The 12056-nt window shown below is 40.3% G+C and overlaps 1 long non-coding RNA gene across 1 annotated transcript in view; it reads left to right on the forward strand.

The window, feature by feature from the left end:
* The first annotated feature begins 2328 nt into the window (after positions 1–2328).
* LOC118239040 overlaps positions 2329–12056 on the forward strand; it is a 34880-nt gene continuing 25152 nt past the window's right edge. The window contains exon 1 of the long non-coding RNA XR_004770419.1: positions 2329–2469. This is a non-coding gene — a long non-coding RNA (uncharacterized LOC118239040). The remainder of the gene's footprint in view (positions 2470–12056) is intronic.

The following is a 12056-nucleotide window of genomic DNA, read 5'->3' on the forward strand; positions in this document are numbered from 1 at the left end:
GATGTTTCTGTGTATCTGATCCTATCATGAGTGTTTTGGAATACTTTTTCTCTCCACTTTCCAAATATGTAGACTTTTTTCTTTCATTTGATTTTGATTAGCTAATGTGGTGACTTGTTGATACATGAGATTTGCTGATTTATAAGTATTTTGTCTACCTTCTGAAACTTCTAGGGCACGTTTCTACTTCTCTTCAGAGTGACTAAGTGGAAGACCTATGTGGAAACTGATCATTGCAGTGTACTTGCTGCCAGGACTTAGCATCCATTTCTTTCTCATTTGTATGCAGAATCCAACTTGATTGCTCTTTTACTTTGATATCCTGTCCACCCGCTGTCTTTGAGGGTAACACATGAAGAGGATTCCCTTGGCCTTGCTTTTGATTGTGCATGTCCAAGGCAGAAAGTGTGGTCAAAATCCAACCGTGTAAGCTGGAGAGATGGTTCAGTTGTTAAAGGTTAGGATCACAACCAAAATCCAAATATGCTTTAACTACAATATCACATCTCAGTGTTGGAGCTAAAGGATAGCTAACTGGGCCTTTATCTAGAACTTTTGGTCAATACTGCATCCTGAGATTTGGTACCTGGAACCTTTCAGAAATACTGTGTTCAGTAAAAGATGGGAGGGTTTTGTGCATGAGATTGAGGTTCTTCCATCTCACCCTGAATGCAGATGGCAGCTATTTCTATAGCTTGAGGTCTGGTGTTGTGACTGGGTCTTGACTTCATAGCAGTGGAGATGGTTACTTTCATCTTTTTATTTATTTACTTTATTAATAAGAGTAAGAGAAATGCAAAAAATGACACTATGAACTTCCTTCCAAATGCAGCTGTCTTACTTTATACATTAGCCTCTGACAAGCCCCCTTTTTATCTTATCTTCTTTGATAAAGTTTACTTTGTTTTATACTTTATGAAGAACACAAAGTAAATTCTTTCTATAATAAACACATTCCTATTTTTCTTTTGTTTTGTTTTCTTAATTACTTTTATAGATTTGGTTCTTTCTATCTCACTAGATCATGTTTTGTCAAAAACATTTTGTTAAAAATATTATAACATGTTAATTGGTTTAATTTAGCCATGCCATTGTGAACATACTGTATTCTGTATCATAATTGTGCATGACTTTATTTATGAGCTAAATAAATGAATGAAAAAATATTTCATCTTTATCTAGTTTCCTTATTATTAAAAGTGGAGAAAACTTTTTGGAACTTACAAAATAACAAGTTATGTGTAGTGTCTGTGAAAGTGTCTATAACTGATATGGACACAAGGGGACTGTAGGCTATGCTACTCAGGTTCATGATGGTTGGGTGTCCAGATATCCTAGTAAATAAACACAGTCTAGCTGACATCTATCCAATGCATCCTGGTTGATATGAGATGAATGGAATTTCATTATTGAGAGTTGTCTACTTTTTGCATTATCAGCTGGTACTGTAACTGATGCCAACCACTGGTCCACAGTATTTCTTTTAATTTTCTGACTATTTGAGTATTATTTCAGTCCCATTTTAGAGGGCTTTTTAGTGTCATGAAAGTCAAATAATTATTTTAATTTCTGTATTGTAAATAAGTTTTACAATTTTCTATGTGCTGGGGCTGCTGATGGACAAAACAACTATGTGTATTTGAGGTTTCTGTTGGTATGAATGGTTATCTTAAAAAATTCTATTGTCTTATGGATTATTTCAGTACTGTGTTTAGAAAATTATTAAAGATTCAGAAAGTTTTCTGACTTTTATTAAGTTTCACGGGGGAAATTACAAACTGAATGGATGCTAAGAATGACTATTTTAAGGTTCATGTATTTTTTCCACTAGTACATATTTTTTTATATTTATTCAGAAATCAGTTATCTATAGTATGTCTTGGCTCAGACTTTTGCTCATTAATTTTGTTTGTGCCCCTTGAACAATTTTATTATTCCATAGTTTGAATTTACATCTTAGTTGAAGAAAAGAAGAAAGATGGGAGGAGGTTGTAATAATTACTTTCACATGCTAAGTTATGCATATGCATTTGTCTTGCCCACATTTTGAAATACATGGAACTATTTTTTTTTTGCTACTAAGAATATTAAAAGGGGAACAGAAGAGATAGACCAGGGTTCAAGAGTGCTTCCTAAGATGTACACAACAGCCTGCAACCATAGTCCTAAGGCATCTAATGCCCTTTTCCAGTCTTCGCTGGTATGCACATACTGAACACGTGCACATATGTACAAAATGAAAATAAACCTTTAAAAGAGGAAAACGTTTCCTTTTATGCTTACTGTTGATATTCCATTTCTCAGCAAGCATTGTGCTTTCATCTGGGACTTGGAAATGTTGAAATCGTCTACAGAAGTGTGAAAACTGATGCTCAGACATACTCCGTGCAAGACTTCTCTCAAATGGAAGTCTCAGAACAGCCGAGTTGGTGTCGGATCTGATTCCCTCACAGATGTTTGTCCTTTAAGGTAATTCATACTAAGGCACTATCTCCATTTTCCTAAATAATCCAAAGCTATTGGAGTGTGTAAGTTAGTCTTAGTGCATATTCATTTACTGGGTTATGATGTCATAGTGAGAAACTGTAATAAATTTACACATGAAATCACAGCCTTAGCTGGGGGGTTCATACTGAATATGGAGGTTACAATGAGCTTGGGGATGTGCAAGATAAAATGTGCAATGAAGCGGAGGTGTTTCTGCAGCACTCTGAAGCATCATGTCATGCCACTGTAGCTTTGCTCTGGGCAGAGAACATATACTTTGCACTAAGCATGTCCCCACACCATACATGGAACACCACATGAAATATCACCGTGTTATGAGCATGTTATGGACTGCAGTGCTTTTATTGTTGTAGAAATGTTCTTGGAATTATGTTATGATTATAAATACAGCACTTGTATATATTTTCCTACCATTGTTTCTCATCATGTTAAGTACTGAATGAGTATGTCTCTGGATTGTATTGTCTTAGAATGTGGGATATATATATATATATATATATATATATATATATATATATATATATTGCTAGAGCTGGCAACTTGTTTTTCATATAAAAATGTTAAATGCACTTTGTTCTGGAATCAATACACAGTTTTCGGTAATTTTAAAAACAGCCCCAGACATGCATGTGACTGTACCTTGTATCTATATGAAATGGATTTCTCAGGACTGATGAGTATAAAACCAAAATATTGATTTACTTGTCATTCTGCTTTAAGAAATGGTGAAGATGCTATATAACCTGCAGTTTCATATCAACCAACATCTAATTCTTTATGTAAAAAATTAGATATGCTTACAGAGGACTCAAGTTCGGTTCCAAGCATGCACACTGGGTTGTTCACAACTGCTCCTAACTCCAGGTTCAGGAAGATCTTCTGAATTCCTTAGGCATCTGCAGTCACCTGTGAACACACACACACACACACACACACACACACACACACACACACACACACACACACATGAATGGAGAAATGTTTTAAAAGCCTTGGTTTCGACAGTATTCTCCAATATTTCCCTAGCTCTGAGAACTGAATATAAATATGACATCTAACCTCTGTTAACAGTAGCAGAATGAAGTACCAAACCAAATCTATTAGCCAGATATTTCAGACAAAATGACTCACTGTTGAGGAGGGAGCACATGTTTGAGACTGGAATGTTTTTCATTGACTTTAGCAGATAACTGATTACTAAGTTGACCAGGTGATTGGCAGCTCCTGTGTGTGTGTGTGTGTGTGTGTGTGTGTGTGTGTGTGTGTGTGTGTGTTGATGTCTACGCTTGTTCTTTTGAGTATTAAAATTCCTGGGAGGAAACCCCTACTAGAGCTACAGTTACTCTTAAATAAAAACCCTACGTATTCTTGCTGAATGTAGAGATTTTTTTTTAACCCGGTAGGGTTGATCCTCTTTCTTCTTGGTATTACCTAATTTAGCAAGAAGAGCCATGTTGATTGAAAAATCACAAGACAACAAGGGTGCTTCTTTTTGTTTTAAAGTGTGCACCCCCACCCCCATACTTTCTTGATAGCTAAAGTCAGCATTGTGGCTATATATAGTTTATGACCTAATAAAGTCACTGGAGATCAGAATGCAAAGCCAGCCACACCAGTCAGTCATAGAAGCTGGGAGGTGGTGGCGCATACCTTTAATCCTAGGACTCAGGAGACACAGGCAGATGGATATTTGTGAGTTCAGTGCCACCCAGGCTACATGAGACTGAATCAGTCTAAAAGAGAAACAGCTCATGTTTTTAATCCCAGAACTAGAGAGGTATACAAGATAGGAGCAAGGTCTCATCTTAGGCAATTAGTCTCCAGCCACGTTGAGGACAGCATCCCCCTTTCAGCTTTGGTAAGAGCTTTCTGGTGGCTTGGCTGCTTTACTTCACTGATCTTCAGTCTAAACCCTGATACCTGTCCCTGGGTTTTTTTTTTTTTATTATTTGTGCTACACAGCATCTATGAACTTTTTCTTCATTAAGTTTTGCAAAGGAAAACCATTTACTTGATTAAATAAGACTAGTTGAGTTCTTGAGTTAAAAATATTTATGGGGTCAGTAAAACACACCAGCAGTTGGTCAATGAGAAGAAATGGTGAATAGAAGGTTGTTCATAAGAACAGGATGTTTTAGAATTTCAGTCTTCCCCCTCTAACTGAAGTTGAAGTCCAAATGGTGTGAAATTCAAATGGTTCTCACAAGAAACATATTTACTAGACTAACTAAGAAAAACGAGTGGAAGAGTGGCATTTATAAGGTTCGGGTTGTAGCTTATCTGATTGTGTGTGTGTGTGTGTGTGTGTGTGTGTGTGTGTGTGTGTGTGTGTGTGTCTGTGATATGCTTGTGTATGTAAATTATGTGTATTTGTATATATCTCTGTGTGTGGTGTATGTGTGCATGTATGTGTGTACATTTCTGTGTGTGGTATATATATATGTGTGTTGGTGTTGTGTGTATATATGTGTGTATGTGTGTGTGTGTTGGAGCATAACTGGAAAATGTGAGACAGGAAGATGGCAAATAGACTATGAGAACTCACAGGAAAGTTAGTCTGATTTACTTCTAGGAGAATGAAGGCCCGAGACAAGAAGGCCAGGAAGAGATTCTGTTCTGGCTTTCCCAAGGTCTCAGGAGCTTTTCCAGGGGGTTTAAAGCACAATTTCCAAAGTGTCCATTGAGCAGTACAATGTTGTCACTCCAAGTTGTTGACAGGGAGAGCTGCAGGTGCTGCTGTAAATTCTCAGGATCTGATCATAAATGCCTACAGGACAATTACTTGGAAATTGTTTTCTTCCTTACTTGGGTTAGCTTGAAATGAAGATGCCCCATTTTAATTTCTTTGGAATGGAAAGCTATCAGAAACAGATATTCTGGAAAACTGATTTAAGCCAATAGCTAACAGAACAGCAGGTGTCTTCAAAATATACTCATGTGTGATGTATGCGTACAGCATGCAATGCCCTGAAGGATATCAGAAATCAGTGTGGCTTTGTAGAGGCAACAGTTGGCTAACATCCTTGTATATCAGGGGTCAAAAAGAGAAAATATTATCTTCTATAGCAGAAGTGGTAAAACAAGTGGTGAAAATGAGTCTCCAATTATTGCTATATACAAATATTAAGAAAGAAAAATTCTGGCCTTTGATGGTATCATGAGTCACATACAACAAAACAGACCCTGCCTGCAGTAGGACCATGGATCTAGACATGGCCCTCAGCTGCAGCCCAGGCCCCAATGTCAGCATGGCACCCTGTGGCACCGACTACAGCATGATCCTCATATCCCCACCTCAGATGACAGTTCAGACCCTGAGTATTTGAATTGCCTTTGTTGGTATCTGAAGTCATGTATATCAACCCAGACCCTGGCTGTGGTAGGGCCATGGACCCAGAGAAGCCCCCTTGCTGCAGCCCAGGCTTGGCTGTCACCGTGGCTGGGGTGGCAGGCAGTATAGGCCATCGAGATTAGCATGGCCCCAGTGAATGAGTGGCCCTCAGAGACCAACATGGGTTTGGGTGTTTGCCCAGATCCCAGTCATCTGTATAGCTTTCAGTGGTTACTGAAGCAATGGACATCAACACAGACCCTGGCTGCTGCAACGGCATGAACCCAGACATGACCCCCAGCAGCATCCCAGGTCCTCCAGTGGCAGCACAGGCAACTCAGATCACCATGGCCCCAGTGGCAGCACTGAACCCTTTCACAGCAAAATGACTACAGGTGGTAGTCACCGGGCATCTCAGTGGCCTTGGTGGCAACATGGGTTATGGACAAGATAGATCCCAACTGTCACAAATCCAGATATATCCGTAGGCAGCTGCCCAGTCCCAGTTGTCACCCTGGTCCTGGGTGGCAAGAAGGCTGCCAACATCAGCCTATTCCTCACAGCTCTTGCTTCTTCAGAACTGCCTTTTACCACAGCACAAAAACCATCCTGCCTCCCTTTCTGTCTCACTTCACTACCATATACTTGCTCATTATATTGGTACCCAACCACTCACTCAGTGCCACAAGACACCAGGAGGACATGTGCATGCTTCAGGCAGCCCAGACCATGAGGACCCAGGCTGCCTTGTGGACGTCTTTCTCCTGACTGAGTCACATAGCATCCAAACCTCTATTTTTTAACAAATAAAAATATTATGCTGTACCATGGACTATGTTGTCACCAAAGCCCACACAGATGCCTGGGGTTTGGGCTGCCACCTGTGGCCTTGTTGGTGTCCAAGGGCCATGCTGCTACTGGGGCCATAATCTGAGTATCCTGTGTTGCTTCCCAGAATCATGGTGACATCCAAGCCACAGCTGCTGCCAAAGACCATGTCTGGATCATGGTCCTGTTGCAGCTGGGGTTGGTCTGTCTGCAGCCTGTGTTACCACAGGGTGGGGGTAGGGCATATGAACCACATGTTTTGAAATCCAAGGGCCATGTTGAGCCTGTCCTGCCCTTCACTGGCCCTTGATCTCACTGGCTGCTGTAGTGGCAGAACTGGCCCTAATCCACACAGAAAAGTGGGGGTGGGGGATGGAGGGGTAGAAATATGTGTGTCCCAACAGAGGCTGGGACTGACCAACTCAGCTACTACTCGGGACCACATCCAGTGCTTTGAGTTGGCCCACCCCAACATCTATCCCATCTATGTCCTGCTGGGGCATGCAAAGGTGCTGGTCCTGTGAAACCAGAGCTGCAGAATCTTCAAGACTTTAAACAGTAGCAGGATATTAGAAAGGAGTTTTGGTGAGGGTTCAGTACTGATAGTATACCAAAAACCAGAGGCCTTGAACCAGACCAACAACTCATTATAATGAACGATTCCAAGTAAGGCTGTTTGGATGAAAGGGTCTACTGTGTGACACACCACAGCTCCCAGTGCCACTAAGATGAGTGAAGAGGTGATGTAGAGGCAGGAGAGATGGAAGAGTGAAGAGTTTTCTTTTCAATTAATTTGTTAATTTAAAATTTTTTCTTTGGGGAGGTGATGCTGCAAGGGTCAAGGGAGGACATGGAGGGACTGGAAATGAGTGGCATTGAGGGGGGCATAATGTATAATTCCAAAGGATCAATACAAATTTAGGTTTAAAAAATATTTTGTTATATTGACAAATGGCTCAGACTTCAAGACTGGGTCTTATAAACTAGTCTTAGTTCCAGGTTTGTTCCTCCAAAAACTGCTGAAGGAAATTGACTCTATTCATTTAGTATATGAAATATATACTCACTACATCTTAAATCCCCTGGGAATATCACTACAAATCACACACAATCCTGTTCTATGTAGACTTACATACTAGTAAAAGAAGTCAAAGTAGGTAGAAGGTGATTAAATACTATAATAAAGTACATGGTGTCATGTGCAGAATTAATGACAGGAAATGGTGTCTTCCAACTGGGTGGATTCTGGAAAATATGAAAAAGATAAATTTAGGCTATACATTAATACTAAAATGTCTTTTTAAATTACTTTATTTGGGATTCATATAAGTATACATGAACTTTTATCATATTCAGGCCCTTATCCTCCTCCTAACTACTCCTGGACCCATCTCCCACTTTCCCACATCTCTGAAAACTAGTGTACCCATTTCATTTTTTTGTAAGCCCCTGAGTCCAAGTTGTCTTGCCTGTGTACTGTAGCATGTGGGGTCATGTACTGAATCATGGTCAACCTACCAGGAGCAATACAATTAAAAACCTGACAAACGCTCCCCTAGAAGCTATCAACTGTCAATAGCTCCTCTGTGAGCAGTTGGGGTGCATGAGCCTCTCCTTGCAGATAAACATGGCTGCTATAGGTTCATAAGGGCAGTGGCTATGTTATACATAGAAGAAACTGTTTCATTCTGGTCCTCCCTGACCTCTGCCTCTTACAGTATTTCCATCTCTTCTTCTACAATGGTCTCTGAAACATGGATGGAGGGAATGTGATACACAAATCCCATCTGTGGCTGAGCAGTTCACTGACACTCATTCTCTACACTTTGACCAATTCTGAATTTCTGCATTAACTACCATCTACTGTACAGAGAGGCTTCTCTAATGAGGTCTGATAGTTGCACTGCTCTATGGACATGGGGCTACAAATACAGAGGACAGTTTGATACTATGTACATTTAGCAAAGTAATAGTAGATCATCACCCCTGGAGCCTATAAGGCCTCTAATCATTGGTTCCTGGCCAGATTATAGTATCAGGCACATGTTTCCTCCTTAAATCCAATCAAAAAGGGATTGATTGCCCTGTAACATTTGTGTCCTTATTGCACCCATTGGCCTATATTGCCAGCCAATATAGTGATTCATAATATTTAGACTTGATAAGACTGGTGATGACTTTTCTCCCCTGAAAGCCTCTTCAGCACCTTCAGATACTATGAAAGATAGGAAGCAAGATGGAAGCTTGCACTTTGATTTTTCCACGTTCCCGTGACTAAAGTGTGTGGTGTCTTCAGGAATAGAGTCATGTTTTTATGGAAAATTAAGAAAAATAGCAATAGCTTGCATTGTTTGGGGGGGTTAAAACTACCACTGGACTTTTTATTTGGCAACCTATGGCTGTGGGAAGAACAGTGTTGGCATCCAGGCACACCTTGGCCTTGCCCCTTGGGGAGAGGTGATGTACTGGCAGAGTGTAATCCACACATGGCAATCAGTACCCTGGCTCTATGCAAGTGCACAAGGTCCCTTTAAGAGACAAGATCTGCCTACTGCTGCTCTCTCTTCTCACTGTTCCTCTGAAGAGGCAGCCAGGTCTTTTCCTGTCTCCCCCCTCTCCTTTTCTTTCCCCCCTCTCCCTTCTCTTTCCCCATTCCTTTCCCTTCCCCCAATAAAACATCCCACACTACCTTTGTGTATTTGTCTGTATGGTGTATTTGTCCCTCACCCACCTTGGGGCTTCCCTCCAAAGTCCAATCTCTAACCATATTGTAACAAACAATATCATCTTTGTAACACACAGTGACATGAAAGGGAAAAAAAGGAACAGGAAGAGAAGTTTAAGTATTGAAAGGGGTGGGAGAGTATGTCAAAAAAAGGACTGTGGATAGAGCTAACTACCACTGAGGATACTTGAAAAAGAGTTTAATCAGAGTTACCCAAAGTAGCTTTTAAACAAACAAATGGAGCATCACTTCTTTTCCAGGCTGAGAGCACAAGCATGGCTAATGAGCTCCTATATAAAAATTAAACACACACTGTGTTTACTAAGTATTTGCATACTAGCTGATTCCATGAATAAACTAAATATATACTTAACAAAACTCAAAATAGGGACAACAAACTGGAAATACAGGTCTTCCATATCACCTGAAAGTTTTAGAACCTGTGCTCAGGGCAATACTGAGCCAATATGGTTTTATGTTTTGAACTGGTGTCATTTAAGCAAGAGGCATCGAGTGACTGTGATTTTATAACTGTCTGCCTTCCGTGGTGGGAGGGCGTGTGCAAATTAAGATGGAACCGGGTAGCAAGGGCAGAAGAGTCCTGTCTGTGGCTAAAATATAAAACAACCCTCTGAAGGATCAACAACCATCTATCATGATCCAGAAAAGAACAGCAGTTTCAAATATCCTTCTTCCTCATGAATGAGCATCCCTATCACAGAACTTGGTGTCTTTAGTCTTGGAGGATTCTCAGCACAGTCTTCCAAAGCTAGTCTGTGCATTTCCAGTCAGCGTTCATATGTCTGTCTGTCTAATAAACTGTACATTTCATGGGGACAAGAAAAAGGTCTGATTGTCTTGCTATTTCTCCTATCTTTACACACTTCACACTCGAAGCTCATAACATAACTAAGAAAATAATAGACCCTTTGTATTCCAAATTTCGGAGGCTGTTTCTTAGAGAAACCTGCTTGCTAAGTTCCTTAAAGGACTAGTCATGCTGTTGGGAATAGAAGCGCGTTCTATGCCAGGCTCAGTTGTTTGGCTTATCTGTGGCCTTCTACAATAGGTCCATCCATCTATCCCTTGCTGACAAAGCCAGCTTTCTGAGCCTGGGTAACAACTATGTTGCAAGGCAAATGATATTGTATGTGGAGGGAGTAGTCACTCTAGTTACACAGTGACCTCATCTTATCTGACTTCACAAAGTGCCAAGTTAGTGACAATTTCTTTATGTTGGAAGAAGAGTAATAAGGGCACACCACTTCCCAAAGCAACACTTTAAGGCTACATTGAAAGAAAGAAGAAATTTCTAATAATTGTCATGTCACATCCAAGTACTGCTTTTGTGACACTAAAAACTTGTCCTTTGGCCTGTAAGGATTTGAGTTCTAAAATGATATTAGGAAGGCTTGGCTCATGCATATATTTTTTTGTTTTCTACGTGAATTGTTTTTCATGTTTTACCAAAGGAGGGCAGGGTTTATGAATTCAGGGTGGGTGGACAAAGCAGGGGCCAAGGCCAGTAAAGGCTCCATTCACCATGTCAGGGAAGCTCACACACTGAGGAAAGACTATTTTATTAAATATCACCTGAAGACAGCAGAATTGAAAGCAGCAGAAAAGACAAATGGCCACTGAAAAATTTAGTGCTCCAGGACACACACTGTATTTTTCACCATTTGCCATATTTACTGAAAAATCAATGGCAGATCTCCTGTCGTGTGACTGTGGAGTGACAAACCCTTATTACAGGTTAACACCCTATTACACCAGTTCATTTGTGTAAAACTTTCTGCCAGATGGGCAAATATTAATCGCTGAGAAGAAACAAAGGGCAGCCCATTCCAAGAACAGGACGAAAGGGAGCTTCTCTGAAAGTGGAGATAATGGCTTTTGTTGTTGTTGTTGTTGTTTGGTTTTTATATCAATTTTACACCCAACGAATAAGTTACCTAAGAAAAGATAGAACAAACAGTAAAAACAGATGCAGGATCGGAATAAAGGGTAAGAAAATTAGAATCATAACAAGTTAGGAGTGAGAGGGAACCGTGTATCCAGTGCAGTCAGTTTTCAATTCTTGAGTGAACTGTGCCATGGATGTGGCTATTGTGTTTTAACACCCAACTTGAGAAAGATCTGATTATATTTATGACTCACAGGGAATCATGAGGCAAGAACCATATCAGGTCAGTGGTCATGAGTAATTTAATGTTTTCATGCTATACCCATAAATATTTTACTCTTGGAGGGGGCGGGAGAAAGAGAGGGAAAGACAGATACAGAGAGAGAGAGAGGGAGAGGGACAGAGACAGAGACACAAAGAAAGAGATAGAAAGCCAGAAAGAATAAGGGAGACACTACTGTATATACTTTTGCAATGAGTTTATCTATGTAACGTATGGTTCTTTGTCCCGGCAGGGTCCCACCACTCTTGAGAGCTGTAAATAAACACACAGACACTATATTAATTATGAAACTGTTGGCCAGTGGCTTGGGCTTCTTATTGGCTAGCTCTGTCTTAGTTGTTAACTCATAACTCTGTGTCTCTATAGCTCTCTGTCTCTGTTTATCTCTTTTTCTTTGTGTCTGACTGTTTTTCTCTCTCTGCATGCTTGTGTGGGTCTCTCTTCATTTCTCCTCTTTCTCTTATTTTTCTCTTTC

This window comes from Cricetulus griseus, chromosome 6, assembly GCF_003668045.3.
Source record: "Cricetulus griseus strain 17A/GY chromosome 6, alternate assembly CriGri-PICRH-1.0, whole genome shotgun sequence".
NCBI classification, from domain to species: Eukaryota; Metazoa; Chordata; class Mammalia; order Rodentia; family Cricetidae; genus Cricetulus; species Cricetulus griseus.